Raw genomic sequence first — 15628 nt, 5'->3', positions numbered from 1 at the left:
CTGAGTTGCCAGGGAGAAAGTATTGCTAGGAGCTATACATTTCAGATAAGGAACGACATTCCATTTTCCTCCAGAGTTATGGGATCTCATCACAGCACAAGAGATTGCGGTTAGAAATGCTGTGTCTCAATTATTCTAAGGCATGCATTTTTCCACATTTTCATATCTCTGAGATAGAATGGGTCTTAACAATTGGCATTGTCAGCTAACGTCTCTATTTTTTTCCTCCTTAATGAAATACAAAATAATTGAGTCTTGCAAAAGATGGCTTATCAGATTCAATGAAACACAGTAACTTTAGAAATTAGATGTACTTATTCTCTCAGGTAAATGAGGAAATGATTTCGCAGATTTCCCTTCTATGATTCCCTAGAAGACTAAGAGACCTCTTCTTCACTGACACAGTCTTTGGCTGAGACAGGGGGTCACAGTGGTTCCCAATTTTTCAGATGTTCCATATATTTGTTTAATCATCTTTTCACAAAGCTATGAATTATCTCTCTCAATCCACTCCTCCATCATCCGTTAAGAGAGCACAAGAAGGGGGGAATACCTATGAAAGCACCTCAGGACTAGCAAGATTAAAGGCCATGTGATAAATATGGAGGGGAATTTCACTTACTACTATCGAAGGCAGAGTGAGCTGGGGCAGTTCCTCAGCACGACGGAGAAACAAGTCCTCTCTGCCTCCTCCAGGGTCTGTGATTATCTCCTGGGGACTAATGATCTCCCAGGAGCTCTGTAGCAAGCCCCCTGTTCACCTATGACTTGTCACCAGGCATGAGAGGGGTGTAAGCATGGGTAGGAAGGGGTAGCAGCCGCCATCTGGCCATGGGGTCCAGACGTATAGTCCTCATGTTGCACAAAGACTCTCAAAGAGACAAAGGGGGTCGAAATCCAGCTCTCTGTGCTTACCATCCAAAATCTCAAGAGTCTTCATCTCCTAAGAGGGAGTTCCTTTTTTTTTTTTCTTCCTAACTCATCTACATAAAGTGAGTGCCTTTCTGTGGTTAACACAAGGGGACCTTCTCTTAAAAGAGGACCTTGTCCCCAGCTACCAGTTTTCTTCCCTTCCACTCTCTCGTTTAGTCTCTGCCAGAGAAGAGGTCTTAATCTTCCTCCCAGATCCTGGGAAAGGATGACCCTCATCATTCCTCATAGTTTGCACCCTATTCAAAAATGTCAGATGCACGGCCCTTTCTCTTAGTGCCCCGTTGCTGAAATGTAAGCCATTTGACTTTTATCAAGTTTATAAGAGGCGGGGCCAAGGTTTTATTTTTTGTTACTGTGTGTTTCCTTTAGCAGATCTGAGGTAGCACAGGCTAACCTGTGTTCTGTTTGCAAAGTGATCACATCAGACACAAGAGTTGCATTTTCTGGGCAACTCTGATGGTGGCAGTGGGAGGAGCCGGTGCAGAACATAGGGTAAAGAAGGAGACTAGTCTTAGATAATCCCAAATGGCAGGTAATTCAGAGCTGTCTGTTGGCACTTAGTGGAACCTCTGTGACCCAGGTAGCTACGGACTTGCTCTTTGCTGTAAGATTTTCCACCGTGACAATATTAACCACGAATGTTTCTATATAGTGCTTACTACATGTCAGGCATAAGCCTTGGCACTATGTGGAAATTAATCATTTAATCCAATGATACAACTTTTTTATTGTTCCTCAGTTTATAGATGATTACACTGGCATAGTCTCTGAAGAGAGACTATCAGACAGGAGGTGTGGGGAGGGATGGGGAAAGGGAGAGGGGAGGCAAGAGGGTATCATGAGAATGTGGCCACTATTTTTTTTGCCTCATTTGGAATTCTTACCAAGATTATTTTGCATCTATTGAGGAAATATAATTTAAAACAAAATCTTCTGGGGCTCCTGGGTGGCTCAGTCGGTTAAGCATCTGACTCTTGATCTCAGCTCAGGTCTCGATCTCGGGGTCGTGAGTTCAAGCCCGAGTTGGGCTCCATGCTGGTGTGGAGTCTGCTTTGAAAAAAAAAAAAAAAGTGTTCTAAAAACAAAATCTGCCACTGCAGAAAACCTCTCCAGAAAAGTTTAAGAAAAAGAAAAGAGTTTTATTTTTTAATATGATGTGTGTCAGAGGCTATCCACTAAAGAGATCGCAAAGACAGAAGGAAATCCCACCCGCGTCTATAAGCAGGCAGATAAAACCCCTTACGTCCATACAATAACTAGTCCTCAAGGAAGAGCACTCGCAGGACCATTTGTCACACACACGTTCATTCTAGATGCACCTCAGAACTGGGGTGGCCAACCGTGTCAACTAATTGCCTTTATCCAAAGGAATAATACAACTTCTTGTATCTTCATGGCACAGGTGGTTTTGCCAGGGGGAGCCGGGCCCCTCAGTTACACTCCTACCCTCTCATGGGGACTGAGAGACGAGGGTCTTTGATGATTACATTTCAAAGCAATGGCTTCCATAATCCTTGAGAAAGACATACCAGGGTGGTAAGGTGGCAAGAGGCTTATTTGCGTTTTAAAAAGATGTGTATAAATTTCAAAAAGACGAAGAACTTGGAAGTTTTTTAAAGAAACACACTTTCCGAAAAGGAGGGGAAGCCGTTTCCACAACAGGGGAAATGAAGCCTCTCATTTTTCATTCTATTTGCCATCACACCTGTGTGTGCACCTCTTCTCTCCCTTGGCCCTCCCTCTACCCATACTGCCCCGTTCTTCTCTGGAGCTCTGGAAGGAAGCAGGATCCTCTCTCCCTGCCCTGCATAATGCCCATTTTCTGAGTTACATTTCAGATGTTTCTGTGGAATTCCAAAGCTACACCCGAGGCTGTCGAGCCCCTCAGCTTCAGGGGTCAGCGTGCACATAGCCTGCAGTGCAAACATTGTTCGTGGAGATGTGCCAAGCAGAGGCCCCGGCTGCATCCACAGCGCCCGACCTAGCCCTTCAGGTGGACGGGGCCTCTCCTGATTATATAGCACTTTCAGAGCTATTACCTCAATGTCAGTCTTTTAATCATATAGACCAGATGAGAAAAGATTTACTTTGCAGGATCACATAACTAGTTAGTTAAAACTCAGATCTCCTGACTCCCAAGCCAGTGCTCTTTTCATCAGAACACACTGCCCTGGGTGTGCAGGAGTTCGGGCTGTAGATAGGGTTCAGAGCAAGCCTCACGATGTGTACTTGAGTCTGGCCATCGCTGACTATGTGTCCTAAGCCTTTGCACTGAGCACCCATACCCTCACTACCGTTGTCACCCCTGGATTTTGCATGTCTTCTTAGAAACTCACCGACAAGAGGAATGTTGTACAGATTAAGCTGGAATGCTCGCAGCTTAGCAAAAGACATGACAAAGAAAATAAACAGTTACTTTTATTGAATTTCATTAAATGCCACAGGGACATAGAAAAATGAACTTCCTAGAGGTTGACATGCGCAGATGAATCTGGACACATGAGGAAAGGTCGAACAGGGGAAGAATAGTGGGGGAAGTAGAGGAAGCAGCAATAGTCTATCCGTGGATAGACCAGACAGAGAGATAAACATGTTCAAAGCAGAGAGAAATGGAATATCATAATATCTTCAGAAACTACACCTTGTGCCACGTGGGAGAACGGCGATATGTGGGAGACCAAAATTAAGAATAGGAAAGATAAATAGAAATTAGATATGAAACAAAAGTCATCAATTGTCATTTAAAGTGTTGTGATTTAGTCTAGAAAGATAAGGAGGCACTTAAAAATTTACAAAATAAGTTATACGACTAGATGTGTCTTTCGGAAAGATCATTCTGGCAGAAATATGGGAGATGGATAGAATAGGGAGCCAATGGAGAGAGGAAGAGCATTTAAAAGCCTACCACAGGGGGCGCCTGGGTGGCGCAGTCGTTAAAGCGTCTGCCTTCGGCTCAGGGCGTGATCCTGGCGATCCGGGATCGAGTCCCACATCGGGCTCTTCCGCTGTGGGCCTGCTTCTTCCTCTCCCACTCCCCCTGCTGTGTTCCCTCTCTCGCTGGCTGTCTCTCTGTCACATAAATAAATAAAATCTTTAAAAAAAAAAAAAAAAAGCCTACCACAGAAGACCGAGGAGAAATGTGACAGCCAGAGAAATAAGACGTGCGTACTAGGAATGGAGGGGACCAGTGGCACTTAGATATTTAATATGCCCAGTGGCAAAATGGAGGCCCGATCAGATTTGTGTTTGGGGGGAGTGGGTAGGAAAAGAAAAAAACCTAGGGAAATTTCCGGGTTTCTTCTTGAGTGACTAAGTGAATATTGATGTCCTTTTATTAAGAACAAAATACAGGAGAAGTAGCAAGTTGGAAGGCAAATATTTTAAAGTATAATTTTCAAAAAGATAAAATAATGACTCTCGTGTTAATATAAGACAAACATGTTCAAAGATTTTATTCATCAATTAATAAGAATTCCAGTAATGTGTTTGAACTGGTCCAAAGAATATTTAAGGAGCTAGTTATAAAGACACAACCTGAGTTAGCTACAAAACCAGCTACCAAGCAGCCACACCACAGACTCTCGTCTCTGAGATTATTGGTTACACCGGAGATAAAGTCCTTGCGTCTCTACTCAACATACATTTGTGAGGCGACCTCTGCCCCGACAGAGTAGTAAATAGCCCTGGAAAGAGGAACTCGAGACTAGCACTGCCCTGAAAGAACGTTCGGTAATCTTGTTGGTCTGTTTCCAAGTCTAGAATAATTTGATGAGTTAAGATTTAGATACGGTGAGTTTGAGGTAGTTCGGAAATACTAAACTAGAGAAAGAAGAAGAAAGAAGAAGAAAGAAGTCCATCAGGCAGCTGGGTATATGGGCTTGAGGACAGAGTTTGTTGGATTCAAGGGTTACTTCTAGTAGGTGAGGCATGAGAAATAGTAATTTGCTTCAGGAAACTATGCAGAGTCAGGAGTCGAAGGGTAAAGGGAACCCTTAGAAACGTTAATATTTAAAAATCAATCAAACACAAGATGGTCATAAAGGAGTAGCCATATGGATTGGAAAGTTTCAGATAGAAGCCAAGTGAGATTTGTTCAAGAAAGAGGGAGTCGTCGTCAGTAACATGTCATAAAGTATCTAGAAGGAAGGAGAATGCGAAGATACCATTGGATTTGCAACTACACGATGATTAGAAACATTGATAAGAGAATTTTTATTTGTATGACAGGGCTTTAAAATATTAATGTGAAAAGTGAATAGGAAATTGTGCAAATAAAGTAGATAAGCGGGTCAAGAGACGTTAAGGAGTGCTCCGTTTTTTCTAGGATGGGGAAGGTTTAAGCTTCTAATTTGCTGAAGGGAAAGAATCAATAGGGTAGGGGAGGCCATGGTTCAGGAAGGAAGAGAGAATGATGATATGAAGTCACTGGAAAATTGGAATGAGTTGAGATCCAAATCACTTTTGAAAACTTAATTTAAAAGTAAAAACAAAGTGCTTTTGGAGGGCTTAGCCATGACCTAGACGTACAGATCTTTGAGATTAGAGAAAAGGAAAAAGGACAAACGTGAATACAATTACATTGGCCACCTGGAGAAGTCAAGAAATTTCTGCCTATTGGTTTCTCTCTTTTTCCTAAAGAAAGGATCATCCCTAAACAGTGTGAGGCAGGGAACTTGAAGATAATAGTAAAGGTCTGAGATTGTCACTATGAAAAATAAATGAGAAATGTTTATTAGTAGAAGCACATATTAATAGTTGAATAGGTGAATAATATTAGGGTTCAGCTCAGGTGCAGAATATGTATTGATGGGGATTGAAGAGTTTTCTCCTGGGCACCTGGGTGGCTCAGTCCATTACGCATCTGCCTTCGGCCTAGGTCATGATCCTGGAGTCCCGGGATCAAGTCCCGTATCAGGCTCCCTGCTCAGCGAGGAGTCTGCTTCTCCCTCTCCCTTTCCCTCTGCCCTCCTGCGCACTCTCCCTCACCCAAATAAATAAATACAGTCTTTTAAAAACAATAATAGTTTTCTCTAGCCGTGTTCAGCAATCCACGTCAACAAATAAGGATAAAAGTATATCTTTGTAAGTATAAAAACATAAGAAGCGAACCCCTCCAGGAACCTCACTTCATGGTGAGCACAGCAGAAACTCAGTTACATGAGGGTTTCCTTGCTGCCGCCGTCGCCACTTCTAGTCACTCTACATGTGACTTTCAGCAGTGAGAAACATTTCAACAGGTGGGGTAGGAACCATCCACCAACCCCAGTACCCAGAGTTGTCTCAAAAATGCATGATGTGTTTCTTTTCATCCCCATTGCAGGCTTTCTCCACCACCACAACCATACATGCTCTGAGAGCCCTGGCTTCAGAGACGAGCCTAACTTCCACCTCCTCTTAGAAGGGGTTGTGCTGCCCCCAACACCCAGCTCCCGCTCCCTGCCCCTACAAACCCCTGAACTCGGTAGGAGAAAAGCAGCAGGGTACACTGGAAAGAAGACCAGACTGAGAGACTTGGAATCTTCGCCCTGAGGCTATGGTGCACGCTGCATGCACAGAGAAAGACCTGAGGCACGTCCTGTCATTTCTCTGTGCTTTGGTTTCTCTATCATGTAGGCATTAGAATATGCAAGGTGGACAGTGGTAATCTAGACAAAGACTTAATTTGCTCCCGAGCTTTGACACTGCCTAGGGCGGTTAGAGGATTTAACGATGGTCCAGTTTGGGCAACAAGGATTGCTACTGGAATATTCTGAAAGGACCCAAGCTAAATGAAGAAGGAGAAATCCCACCTCAAGCCCTGAAACCTTGGTGCACCCAGCCCTGGGGTCCTTCCCTTGGAGCCTCTATATATCCTGATGTGTTCCCAATTAAATTCGAGGAAGTCTTCCACGACACCAGAGTCCTGCTCTTCTTCTTGAAATCTCACCTGAAGAGCCTCCCCTTATCCCAAATTTCTTCCTCTAGCTCAAATTTTACATCTTCATAGGAAAGAGATGAGTGGGATTCAGCATTCTTCCTCTTGGCCATTGCAATACAATCACAGTATTTTCTGCTGGCAGAGAACAAAACACAAACAAAAATATTTTTAAAAACTTTGGCATGTTTTGTTTTTTTTTTAAGATTTTATTTATTTTTTTGACAGAGATAGAGACAGCCAGCGAGAGAGGGAACACAGGCAGGGGGAGTGGGAGAGGAAGAAGCAGGCTCCCAGCGGAGGAGCCTGATGTGGGGCTCGATCCCAGAACGCCGGGATCACGCCCTCAGCCGAAGGCAGATGCTTAACCGCTGTGCCACCCAGGCGCCCCAAACCTTGGCATGTTTTAAAAGAGAATTAACAGTTGTGGTTTGTGTAGTAGGGAAAATATTTTGTTAACAAACAAGACTTGAGCCCCTACCACACTCTCGCAGGCAGTATGTGGTACAGAGCGTTTGGGGCGTGTTGCTGCCCCAAGAAAACATTAGTAGAGCAGGAGAGATAACACACACACACACACACACACACACCCCACACACACATATATTTCTAGTAATGTAGTACTCAGTTGCCCAATAACTTGCAAGACAGCAAAGACCAGGAGAGAGGGATTTGAGGGAAGGCATCACCGTGAGTGTCAAAGAAAAAAAAATCATACCAGATATGACGAAGAGACAGAGGTAGATTTTATTTCAAAAATATTGCCGGCTGGAGGGGAGAACGTGCAGAGCATTGGTGAAGTCTGGCTGTCAGGCTAGAACACAAAGAGCTCGAGAGCTTAAGAGCTGGGCTGGAGGAATCAGACCACCTGGGTTTGCCGATCGGCCTTATCTAAAGGACAAGTAAGCTTTCTGGCTTCGTTGTGACCACGGGGAGCTAGCCCCCCCCCCCCAAGTTAAGTTCCACCCTTTTACCGAACTTGGGAGATAGGGGCCTATCTTCCTTGATGTTTACATTTCAGAGAGATGACTCTCAGATCCCAGAGAAAGACCTGCCTGAGTTGTAAAATTAGAACGAGGCCGGGAGAAGATTTGTATCTCAAAGGATCTGAGAAAGGATTTACAGTACAAGCTTTCTAAATTAAACGCTGTAAGAAAACAGAGAGCAGGGCCTAGAGTGGGGTGGGGAGTCCAAACTGCAGTCAAGCTGAGAAGAAACTTAAGGCCATCTTGGTCTTGAGAGAGAACAGAAAGATCTGAGATTATTTCATTTAAAGAGCCTAAAGGACAGTATATCTGAGCCCATCTCATTGAGGAAATGGGCTGGGGCTGCAGGAAGAGGCAACCCTCACATTCGGCTTTGCCGGATTCCTTGCAGGACTGAGTTACTGAAGGCTTCTAGAAAGTGCGTCTGGGGGAGATGGGGCTCGCATTCTGGGGCAGGGAATGGACAAGATAACCTCCTCGGGGCTGTAACTGATGGATCCGCAAAAGCAATAACTGAGAGAAGAAAAAACAGTGCATTTGCCTCCTGGTCCCCTCCCAAGCAGACTCCCAAGAACTCGGACAGTACTCAGAATCGTTTGGGTAAGGTTCCGTGATTAGTCTGGGCAACAAAGGCTCCCCCCGCTCCGCTCTCGCCTTAGCTCTCTCCAGCGTCTGCCTCGCTCCGCCTCCTCCCGTTTGCTGCTAAGGACAACCTGGCAACACAGCCCGCGTCCCCCGTCACAAAACGTCCCCACAGGGACGGGGGCGGGTGGGACCAACCCGCAGTCTTCGCCTCTCCCCTCTCCGGTGTGGGTGAGAGGGACGGAGTGGCTACCAGGGCGGGCGCCCAGTTTGGGAAAAACGGATTGGAGGCCTTAGCAGTTCCGCGGCTCGGCAGGTGCAGGGGGAGCGCAGGCGCCGTAGTCTCAGTAAAGCCCCTGGAGCCCGATGTACCGCCCCTTACCAGCTGTCCCCACCGAGCTGCTACACCCCAGTGAGTGCCATTCCCACTGAGAAAGTCGAGGCCTGAGACTCACCGAATGGCACAGCTTGAAAGGACTAGCTTAATTGTCTGACTGTAAAGAAAAAAGGGCCCCGCGAAAGGGAATGAATGTAACCAAGATCACAGTACAGGCAGCCAGGACTAGACTTTTTTCCATTAGATCCATTCTCTGTGCTGTCCAAGAATTTCCACGCAATCCTCTTTCACCAACATCCTTTCAGGGCTGATTTATCTCCGCCACGACTACTCTTGCCCCACCCCACCGTCCCATTGCCTCACTGCCACTCTGAATTACCTAGGAAACCCCGGGTAAGGAAGAGAGGCCAATCTGGGAGATGGGACCTGCAAGAATCAGGCTGGAGCTCATGCTGGGGACGCCCCCAAGGCAAAGTGACAAGTACTTATATTCAAATTAGGGTTCCTAAGTAAATTCTAAAAGGATAGGGAATGCCAAAGTGATTGCAGCAAGCAGGTTCAAAGGAAAGTAATGTGAGTGGAAAAGCCTGTAGGAGATGGCCTTCCTGAACTACAGAGAGGCCTCTGAAGGCTGCTGAGTGAACGAGGGGAGTTGGGGGTACTATTGGAATGGGGAGGGAGGGACCAGAGGTACTGAGCAGGCTTGGAGAGGGTATAGACTTCCAGAGTTGCTAAGATCCGAGACTCTGGTGGTTATGTCAAGTTAGCCCTTCCCAGGTATCTGGCTCTAGTCAGATTCACAGCTCCACGAACCCCAAAGCTCGGGTTTAGAAAAAATAACTCAGAAACATACCTGGGCGCCCGGGCGGCTCAGTCGGTTAAGTGTCTGCCTTTGGCTCAGCTCATGATCCTAGGGTCCTGGGATCAAGCCCCCCCATTAGGCTCCTTGTTCAGTGGGGAGACTGCTTCTCCTTCTGCCTCTACCCCTACCCCCTACTTGTGCTCTCTCTCTCTCTCTCTGTCAAATAAATAAAATCTTTTTTAAAAAAAAAGAAAAATATATTTACTTGGATTGTTCACTACCCAGCTGTGTGAATAAGCAAAGTGTTTAATATCCCTAAGTTCTGAACTACAAAGATGCAATTACTTGCCCTGTCTAGTTTACTGGGTTGGATCAAATGAAAAATGGAAAAAAAGTGCTTTAGAGACAGTGATATTTATTCGAGGTAGGATTCGATGACACAGAAAATCCCGATTCATGGCATCCGTATGTCAGCAAAGTGAGGGGGTGGTACTAGAATCAAGCCACTCACTAACTGGGTGATCGTAGACAAGTGCCTCAAGGGCTCTGAGCCTCGGGTTCTTTAATCAGCACGTTGTGGATAATGTCGAAGTAAAAATGGCGCCGATGAAACAGGCAAGAAAGACTTCACTGTGGCTCTTGCAGTAAGGGAGAAAGGACAGCGCTAAGTGTGACGTCTACTCTGCCAAAGCAGGGATAATAGAATTGTTTTTTAAGATTTATTTGTTTATTTGAGGGGGGAAGCATGAGAGAGCACAAGTGGGTGGGAGGGGAGAGCGTGAGGGAGAAGCAAGGTCCCCACTGAGCAGGGAGCCCAAGGACACAAAGACCCAGGCTCCACCCCAGGACCCTGGGATCCTGACCTGAACTGATGAAAGCAGACGCTTAAGTGACTGAGCCCCCCAGGCACCCCTGGGTGATAGAATTTTTAAGAGCTGGACTGAGCTAATGGAAAAGCACTAGAGGACCTTAAGAGGTAGTCCTAGGCCATCTGTATTTGCTAACTAGCTTTATCAAAGGAAAAATCTCTCTCATATCTTTATAACAGGAGATGCTTTTGCTTGAAGCCAGGCATGCTCTAATGTTAGGCTCTGAGCCTCCCACAGAAATTAGGAGATAAAGGTGCTAATCTTCTCTGATGACTGTATTTCAGAGAGATGGCTCCCTGTCCTGGAGAAAGGCTTGAAGGAGTTATAAAACTGGCCAGGGCCTGGGAGGAGATTTACATCTCAAAGGCACAGAGGAAGAATTTACAATGATGATAAGTTCTCCAAAGGAAACACTATAAGAAAATGGAGGTCAGGGGCCTAGAATCTGGAAGAAGCCTGCCTAAAGCCTAGTCAAGTTACAGAGAACATTAAGGTCACCTTGCTCAATACTACGCCATTCATAAGCTCGCTGTGGGCTTTGAATGACTTATTCTCTGTAGGGAGCAGAGAAGCATGCCTTGCATTTATTAATCACTTTGGGTAAGATTCTATTATTAGCCCAGGGAACAAAGGCTCCCCTTTGAAATTATTAATGTTAAAAGTGATGTCTCAGATTTCTTCCATTTTGAGCTTCATTAAATTTTTAGAACACGCTGACTTTAAAACAGGAGAACAGTATTTTTCGCATGAAACAACTATCTCAATTACCTGGTCATCAGCTTGTACTCTGGCAATTTTCCAACATGCATTTTCTTTTTCTTTTTCTTTTTTTAAAGACTTTATTTATTTATTTGAGAGACGGAGAGCAAGAGAGAGAGTACAAGAGAGAGGGAGAAGCAGACTCTCTGCTGAGCAGGAAGCACAGTGTGGGGCTCAATCCCAGGACCCTGGGATCATGACCTGAGCTGAAGACAGATGCTTAACCACCTGAGCCACCAGGTGCCCCCCAAGGTGCATTCTCAGTTTGCAGCCAGTTTCCTGACCTCCCTCACTACATATTCTCCTGCCTGTTCTAAAACCTGCACAGCCTCTAGGTCCCAGGAAACATGAACTAACTTCACAGTCTTTATAAACCAAACCACATTAATGACATGAATTTTATAGGGGCAGAGAAGTCTGATGGTCAGTGCTTGTTAAGATCTAATTCAAAATTGCTGTCGAATTATCTGCTGATGCCCATGATCATTTCCCCTAACTGCCTCTTTGCTAGTGTGAGGATTGGAATTCCTAGCATGGAGGTGGCCAGAGAAGACCCCTCCCTTTGATCCATCTTTCCTTACTTCTGTCTCCAGGCAGAGATGTTTCCATCAAGGGCTTTGACAAGAGACCTGAACTGAGATGACGAACGGCTCTGAACAATGCCAAAGAAAATTGTTTTATAAAAATTTTTCTCGGGGTGCCTGGGTGGCTCAGTCATTAAGCGTCTGCCTTCGGCTCAGGTCATAATGCCAGGGTCCCGGAATCGAGTCCCGCATCAGGCTCCCTGCTCAGTGAGTCTGCTTCTCCCTCTCCCTCTGCCTGCTGCTCACCCTGCTTGTGCTCTGTCTGTCTGTCTTTCTCTGTCAAAAAAAAAAAAAAAAGATCTAAAAATATTACAAATTTTAAAATTTTAAAAAAATAAATTTAATTAATTAATTGAAATTTTTCTCTCATAAGAAAATTTCTTTCACTGTTGTTTAGTGCATGACAAAATCATGATTCCTTAATACAACTTTCTCCCTCCAAACACATCGTTAGGACTCTAACTGGTCAGTGATAAAGAATCACATGAAAGCAGATGATTTCTGTGCGTGGAAGCGAGCAGACGGTGTGGCTGCATGGGTCCACAGCCTTACACACTTTGCCTGGCACACATGTCGTACCTCAAACAGGTTGATGAGGGCAGAGTGGCTTTGCCCTGCCCACAGAGGACACACACTGCCCTGTGAACTTTAGAAACTGAACTTTATCGCTTACTCTCTGTGGGCCTCCGTTCCTTCATCAGTTAAAAATGGGAATAATAATGTGGAAGCAGCTTTTCTCTCCAGTTATTGTGATGAGGATCAGATACAAGAATAAAAGAGTGCTTTGTCTACTGAAAATCATATACATACTAAAGCATATTGTTTCTTCTTGTAAGCTACCACTCCCCAAACTGACCTATAAATTCAATTTTTATGCTATAATCACAACCAAGATTACTGTAGCTGTATTCTAAGAAAAGTGCACTGTTCAGCCTTTGTCCCCATTGGCTTTCATCAGTGGCATCAGGATGCAGTAGCTTCGCAAGGGCACCTTCTGATCTCGGCACGTGCAGGAGGAATAGAGGCAGGAACACAGGGCTGTCAGTAAGAGACCTTGGCTCCCCCCCTCCCCCCCCCCACTGCCCATCCCTGGACAAGGCTCTTTCCCTCTCTCAGCCTCAGAGTCCTCATCCAGGTCTTCTTACACCTGTAACAGCCTAGCACCCCTCAATCCATAGCCCCCTTCCCTGCTACAATGTCTCTCCACAGAATTATACTGTTTGACATTCTAGGTTTATTTATTTAGTTTATTTATTGCCTCTTTCTCCTGAAGACAACGTAAGCTCCATGTGGGAAAGCATTTTTGTCCATTTTCTATCCTCAGGACTAGAAAAGCCCCCGATAGATGACTCACTCACTTTGTTAAATGAATGGATAAAGACTGAGGCTATGTTCTGTATGGTCACTACCATAACATAGCAATAAAAAAAAAAAGGACAGAGAATATGAGATTAGATGTCTCAAATCTACCAGTCTTAACTGTTTGAATCTTTGATTTAGTCATGAGATAATCTCACCATTTGGTCTCATTACCCCAAGTGAACTGAAAATAACTTCCACCATCTTGTGAGCTTAATAAGAGCAACAGAGGTTCCGGTTAGAAGGAAAAACTTTCTGATACATAAAAATTAAATCTATGTTAGCTCTTACACCACAAATGGCTCCCAATTTTTCCATTTATATGTAATTTATCTTCCATTGTATGCTAAAATTGGCGGAAGACAGAGAACTTCTCTTTATCTCTAGACCCGAAGGAAGAAGGTAGGTAAATTGAAATTCAGTCCTTAGTGACTCTCTGAAGGAACTGTATGAGGGAATCCTGGAACTCATTCCCTTTCCTTAAGGATCCTAGCATTTCTTTTTTTCTTTTTTTTTTTTTTTAAGATTTGTTTATTTATTTATTTGAGAGAGAGAGAGTGCAGGGGAAATGGGGGAGGGGCAGAGGGAGAAGGAGAGAAAGAGAATCCTCAAGCCAACTCTCCCCAGAGCTCGGAGCCTGATGCAAGGATCAATGTCAGGACCCTCAGATCATGACCTGAGCCAAAACCAAGAGTCAGATGCTTAAGTGAGTGACCCAGGATTCAACCACTTCAAAACAAGAAGGAATGTGCTCTGCCTGGCAGGAGGTCAACCTGCCCAAAGCCAGAGAGATGGGTCAGATGAATTTTCTAAGTTCTCTGTTGCCCAAAGTGCCTTAAGATTGGAAGGTTTCAGTCTGTCCAGTGGACATTAGAAAGATTCAGCTAACGAAGAATAGACCAGGGGAGTAATGAATGTTGCCTGCACGTCAAAGCCACATTGTTACCTGTGGAAAATGGGGAACAGAAGGAGTTAAAATGGTAGAGAAGTAGGGGGACCTGGGGCTTTCCTCATCCTTTGAACACAGCTGCATGGAGGTCAGATCACTTGGAACACCCAGGAAATTGATCTGAGTATTTGAAGAAGGATTTCCATGGTTGGAGAGAGACAGTGTGGCTGGTGTAAGGTGCGTGGAAGTGAACTGGGGGAGAGAAAAGTTGCCATGCTGCAGAGGGGAGGGAACCCTTTCCATGGGGAGAGAAAAGATAGAGAGAGGGAGAGAGGGGTTGAGAGAGTGAGCACTGGGTTCGCACAAGAAGAAAAGTTCTCAGACCACAGACTGGGGAGTTGGGGGAACTGAATGGCACAAGTCTTTTGCAAACAGTGAGTGTAGCTCAAACTCTGAATTTCTGAAAGTGCATGACTTTCTCCAGAGCAGAGCTGTAGGATACAATCCTGGTGAGAAGGACTCCTCTGGCCCAGGAGCACGCACTAAGTGGTGTAGGGATTTTAGGGGTCGCACTGGGAGAGATCGTTCCCCTTCCTGGAGTTCATTTGGAAGAGGGCATATGTCCTTTCCAAGGACAAAAGCAAATATTCTTTCATCTGCGAGGGACTAAGGCATGTGCAGAGCAGGGATAACCTGGTCACTGCTTTTCATGTTGTTCAGAGCATAGAATCCGTGCTCCCTGCAGGCAGGAGACTGTTCTTCTGGGACAAAGAGCATGAGTCAGAGCGCAGGGAGCCTCTAATCCAGAGGGGGGAGCAGATCCGAGCACTGCTGGTTCCTTTAAGATTTGGAGTTTTGAATTCCAGCCACTCCAGGAGAGCTGGGCACTGGCCCGCTGATGGCCCTCACTTTTCTGTGAGGGCTTCCTGAACAGAGGGGAGTCGAGATGCCCTGTCCAGGTTGAGAGAGAGTGGAGTGTGTCCATTTTGCCCCCCACAACCAACACTGTCAGATGGCAGAGAGCACCACAGCGGCTCCCAGTAGAGGTGGAAGTGCTTACATCCATACACACACCCACACCCCCACATCGTGCACCCCTCCCCCCATGCTAGGCAAGTGCTTTTTTCTTGGGTTGACTCTGGGCCAATGCAGCAAGGCTCTCCCCCAGAAGAGCAACACAGGCAAGACTCTTCACTCACCAAATGTACTGATCATATAATGACCCACAGCATCACCTTCAGTTCTGGTAGAAATAGGATGAGGTGGTTGGTTTTTGGTTTTGGTTTTTTAATTTTTTTTCTCCTACTCTTTTCTTTTCCTTTGGAATCAGAATTATAGTTTTTTGTTTGTTTGTTTGTTTGTTTTTTCATTTCCTTTCCCTTTGTGGGGGAGATAAGGCTTCTTTTTTTCTTTTCTTTTTCTTTATTATTTTTTCCTATTTTTCTTTGGAATCAGGCTTATAGGGTTGTTTATTTGTTTGTTCATTTTGTTTACTTGTTTTTGATTGTCTGGGGTTGTTTTTTTTTTTTTCATTTCTTTTCTGTTTCTCTTGTTTTTGGATCAGGCTTTTTTTTTCTTTTTCTCTTTCTTTCTTTCTTTCTTTCTTAACAGGCT

The 15628-nt window shown here is 45.0% G+C and overlaps 1 protein-coding gene across 1 annotated transcript in view; it reads left to right on the top strand.

Annotated features, from left to right (window-relative positions):
- TESPA1 (thymocyte expressed, positive selection associated 1) overlaps positions 1-7159 on the top strand; it is a 35323-nt gene extending 28164 nt beyond the window's left edge. Inside the window, exon 12 of the transcript XR_015721702.1 lies at positions 6254-7159. The gene's annotated coding sequence lies outside the window, so the exon portion shown is untranslated. The remainder of the gene's footprint in view (positions 1-6253) is intronic.
- The last annotated feature ends 8469 nt before the right edge of the window (positions 7160-15628 follow it).

Source organism: Ursus americanus, chromosome 25 (assembly GCF_024610735.1).
Source record: "Ursus americanus isolate L20-20 chromosome 25, mUrsAme1.1.p, whole genome shotgun sequence".
NCBI lineage: Eukaryota > Metazoa > Chordata > Mammalia > Carnivora > Ursidae > Ursus > Ursus americanus.
The sequence above is the reverse complement of the archived record's forward strand: the minus strand, read 5'-3'. Positions and strand labels throughout refer to the sequence as shown.